General features: G+C 32.2%; 1 protein-coding gene across 1 annotated transcript in view; it reads right to left on the reverse strand.

Moving 5' to 3' along the window:
* Window positions 1-785: 785 nt before the first annotated feature.
* The window catches only part of LOC107489369 (uncharacterized), a 19,007-nt gene continuing 14,459 nt past the window's right edge, over window positions 786-5,333 (reverse strand). The window contains exons 8-10 of the mRNA XM_052261742.1: window positions 1,430-1,502; window positions 1,273-1,348; window positions 786-1,132 (exon numbers count right to left, since the gene is read on the reverse strand). The gene's annotated coding sequence lies outside the window, so the exon portion shown is untranslated. The remainder of the gene's footprint in view (window positions 1,133-1,272; window positions 1,349-1,429; window positions 1,503-5,333) is intronic.

Below are 5,333 nucleotides of genomic sequence, written 5' to 3' on the forward strand. Positions count from 1 at the left end.
ACAAAATCTTTCCATTTGGGTCCAATTTTGTACTCTCGATTCTTGCCCTTACTTTTCAAGACATGCATTGTAAAGGTTTTAGTAATCTTTGAGCCCTTAACAGTAAATTTCCATTGTTCCGATCCACCACTCTTAAGCAATAATCTAGCAAACTCACAGCGAATATACTGTTAAATAAAAAGGGGTTAGAAACAGGTCTTAAAAAAAACTCATCAACAAGTATGAAACAATAGTTACAAAAACTTACAAATCGATCAGCCTTCATATCATACTCCGTTAACCTCTTGCTATAATGTTCAGCAACACATCTATATATTTCAATTTTAATTGATAGAAAAAATATGAGCAAACTAAAAATTGTAACAGTGAAAGATGTAAGATAACCTTATATAGAATAGTGTGAGAGAGAATTTGATTACTGAAATCAATACGCTTAAAATGTAACAAACTCATCAATTAATTAAATGATATTAAGAGTGGAAAAATCAACAACACATGCAACAACAATCTAATATTAAACCAGAAAAAAATTAACACACCCTCTTTTTTTTGTTATTGACCTCTTCTTGACAGTAGTTCCATTGGAAGTGTTCGTTTGAATCCTTTGCACACCAGAACTTCAAGTGTAATAAAAAAAATAAATACAGTAGTTAGAATATAAGACACATAAAACTAAGAATAATTAAGAATTAAAAAAAGGGAAAACTATGAACTCTAACCTTTTCATATTTCGATGCATCTCATTATCTTCTATATCATATGAAACATCATCCAATCCATCAAAGTAGTTCAATCCCAACTCATCTTGAATTAGTTTTAGTAAAGATATATCAACAATATCTTTAACATAGTGAAAAGCATAAAAATCCATATAAATTGGTTTACTTCACCTATCCACAGGAGCCACAAAAAATATGACACTTGTGACATGCATTAGACCGATTTTCACCACACTCTTGAACTTATAGAAAGAAAATAACTTGTCTACCTCACCGGAAGGTATCCAAATTTTGTTTCCCCATTTTTTTAATTTAAGCTTGATACAGTTGTCACAAAGATCAATCAGGACAATTTCATGTTTCAGCTCGACCCCATATCTAGCAATTACTATCTCTGGAAGCAAAACATCATCCTAAAAACAAAAAGAGACTTATCATATACATTTAATTTTTTACCATTAATTTTATTAATTCAGTTATATATGATTTATGTATTGATCACATGGACCAAGATAAAAAAAACCAGAAATGATATATTAATCTAAATATATACCCGTCCTCTGTATGCACGAAACATAATTGTTTCTTCCTTATCATTTCGCCAATACTCTCTTGTCCCAAAGAAACGCCTAAATTAAACCAACTTAGTATGTTTCCAGCATAAATAACAAGATATCCTTAATAGAAAAGGAAAACAATATAATCTCAACCTTGTGCGATCACTTCTACGTGCAATAAGGCTCATCGTAGCAAATTAATGTCCAAAAAACCTATTTCAGCTATCTGAAAAAAACACACAAAAAAAAGGAGTATTGTATGAAAATATATAATCCTGAAGATTGGGGAAAAAAAAGAACAGAAAAAAAAATAAAGATGCAATAACCAGGGATAAATATTAAGATATTGCACAATTCTTAGTTAAAAAATTTTTGACTAATAAGGTGCCTAATAGTTGCAAATTAATAACTTACTACTATCTTTAGGATGATTTTTATTATAGCATTAAAAATATAATATTTGAATTTTTTGTTCAATATTTTTTCTTATTGGATACAACATAGTAATACGAAATTAGTGAATTTGACACGGCTAATACAACGTGAATTAAACAGAATTAGTTAACCGAAAAAGAAAAATAAATAAAAAAATAGTTTTCTGTTATTATCATTTGAATTTCCACCATGTTATTATGTTATTTTTTGGCATGTTACCTTATATCTGGCTTAATAATCAGAATGACCATCAAAATTAGCTCTTATCCACACTTCAAAACCTGGTAACAAAAAGCATAAAAAAAAGAAAAGAAGAAGTTAATAAGAGTGAGATGTTGCACTCAACCAAGTATGAAACATGCCTTGTTGTGGAAATCAAATATTTCTTTCTTTTCTTTTAAATTGAGAACCAAAGTTTCCTTGAATGAGACATGCATGTCAAAATATATGACAATATCTTATATTGGTTCATATTAATATACAGCAACATGTCAGACAAACACAAATCTTACGTTTAGGAAGAAAATAATCACAAAGGATACTTGAACTCAGCACATTCTCGTAAAAGTATCAGTCCATATTTTTAGAATCCAAAACTGTAGTTGATAAAATTACCGAGACATGAACCACCAAAAGATGAGAAGAAAAGCAAAGGAAAAAAGAATGTACAGAAGAATCTGTTGAGAATGCAACGATTAGGGCAAAAATTTAAAATCTTCTTCTGGTGTCAGAAGATTTACCTTATCATTACGTCTCCTGCTCATTGGACAAACTATGTATTCTGGATCTCTCAAGAGCCCAAGCAAGAAAACTATGCGCCGAGAAACTGCCCGAGATATCTCGTTCGTAGGAATCGAAAGCGTCGGGAGACACCACAGAAGAAGAGAATTCTGGAATTTGTAGGAGCATATGCGGTTTAACCCTGGTAATGTTGGGTGGTGGGATTTCTATGTTGGGTGACGTGAGAGAAAAGAGAGAGATGACAGACAGTCACTCAGTAAGTTCTTCTCTTTTTTTTTTTGACTGCGTGTGGGAGAGAGAGAAAGGAGGGGCCTTTGGTTTTTTTAGGTTTTGTTGGTGACTTTAAAAAAGGGAAAATACTAATAGAAGATAGGAGAAGATAGAAGATAATAATTAGAATTATCTGGATAATTTTTTTTTAAAATAAATTACACTAAATAATAATTATAACAAATTAATTACTCAAGAATACAAATAATCACACAATTATTAAGGTCTAAATTTTTGTTAATATTTATGATAATTAAAAAGAATTAAATATTCAAAAAAATATATCATAATATCATTTTTTATTTATTTCATATTTTTTTATATGAATAAATTTTATTTTTCTCGAGATTTAAGTAACTTTCATAATTTTTTTTTATTTTCTATTGATAATCAGTTAAAAGAATGATGGAAAACCACAGAAGACAAAGAAATAAATAATTAAGTAATCAAGGAATATTTTAACAATATAAAAAAGATTAACATACGGATTAGGAAAAATAACTTAAAAAAGAAAAACTATATCTAGATAATAGTTGTATATATGTACTCTAGAATAAAATTTCTAATTAACCAACAAAAAAAAAATTAAATATATGAATTATTTTCATGTACAAAATAAAATTTCTGAAACTCTATGAAATTAACATGATATTTGAAAACTTAAAATATCCCCTTTTTTCCAAAAATGATTTTGTAAATAAATTGAATTTTATGAGAACTAAAATTATAATTTAGTATAAGGAAAATATATAGTTATAATAATGGTATAATAATTATGAATTAAAAAAAAAACAAACTGCATCACACAATGTAATAGAAGAACCATGATAGTGTCATATATAAAAACCCCCCACAGTGAGTGGGTTTCACTTTAGTACACAGTTTTGCAAAAAATAACATAATAAAAAAATTATTTATACCAAATACTATTCCAACTACTCAATTGATCCAAAACCTCATAAAAAGCAACTCGCTTTTTAATTCTCTATAACTTTCCAGACAAATAGAAACGCTTGTCTGTATAAACATATCCAACAACTTCTTCCATGATTCACACACAAAACAATAATAATCAATCAATTATATTATAGAATTATCATCATCATAATCATATCTGTTGTGATTGTAACTTCAATACAGAATAGTTTAGCTAGTAAATTGTAATGGCAAGTATAAAGCATGGGTTTCATAAATCCGTTGCAACTGGCCATTGGTGGACTGAACAATAATATCACGACCACGATCGGACGATTCGAAATCACCAACTATCAAAGCCGCAACCTCATCACACGAAGTATAATTGTAAATTCTTGGATCATGTACTCGCTGAGAGAACAATCTCAAACAAAATTCTTGCGAAGGATGATTGGTGGACGAAATTGTGATCGCTATTCTTTGATTTGCATTACTGTTGTGTTGTGGAATTTAGGATTTTTTGCATGAGTGGACACAACTCCGTTCAACTAACCAGCAAGTGTACTGGGTCGTCCAAGTAATAAACCTTACGTGAGTAAGGGTCGAATCCACAGAGATTGTTGATATGAAGCAAGCTATGGTCACCTTGTAAATCTCAGTTAGGCAGATTAAAATTGTTTATGGGTTTTCGAAAATAAAGTTAAGGAAATAAACAATAAAAGGGATAGAACATTTATGCAGATTCATTGGTGGGAATTTCAGATAAGCGGATGGAGATGCTGTAGAGCTCTCGGACGCCTGCCCTCCTACTGCTTCTACTCAATCCTTCTTACTCCTTTCCATGGCAAGCTTTGTTTAGGGGTTCACCATCAACTGTGGCTACTTTCATTCCTCACGGGGAAATATCCTGTGCGGCTGTCACTCGCACAGCTAACCAGTCAGGAGGCATCACCCATGGCTGATGGCTACATCCCATCCTCGCAGTGAAAACTATGCTTACGCACTCTGTCACAGTACGGCTAATCACCGGTTGGTTCCCGCTCCTACTGGAATAGAATCCCTCTTTTGCGTCTGTCACTAACGCCCAGCAGGTTAAAGTTTGAAGCACGTCACATTCATTCATTACCGGAATCCTACTCGGAATACCACAGACAAGGTGAGACTTTCCGGATTCCCTGAAACTCCACCATTGAAAATACATAAGCAAAGAGTTCAGGCATGGCCGAATGGCCAGCCCTCTCTAACGTGATCAATGATCTCTTAAGATGAAGAATAATATAAAACTGAGACCAAAGATGAAACGTGGTCAAAAGACATCTAATACAATAGATAAATGTTCTATTTATAATTAACTAGCTACTAGGGTTTACATGAATAAGTAATTGATGCATAAATTCACTTCCGGGGCCCACTTGGTGTATGCTTGGGCTGAGCTTGATCAATCCACGAGCTAAGGCTTCTCTTGAAGTTGAACTTCGAGTTATGACGTGTTTTGGGCGTTCAACTCCGGATCATGACGTTTTTCTGGCGTTTAACTCCAGACAGCAGCATGAACTTGGCGTTCAACGCCAAGTTACGTCGTCATTCTTCGAATAAAGTATGGATTATTATATATTGCTGGAAAGCCCTGGATGTCTACTTTCCAACGCCGTTGAGAGCGCGCCAATTGGAGTTCTGTAGCTCCAGAAAATCCATT

Source organism: Arachis duranensis, chromosome 5 (genome assembly GCF_000817695.3).
Source record: "Arachis duranensis cultivar V14167 chromosome 5, aradu.V14167.gnm2.J7QH, whole genome shotgun sequence".
NCBI lineage: Eukaryota > Viridiplantae > Streptophyta > Magnoliopsida > Fabales > Fabaceae > Arachis > Arachis duranensis.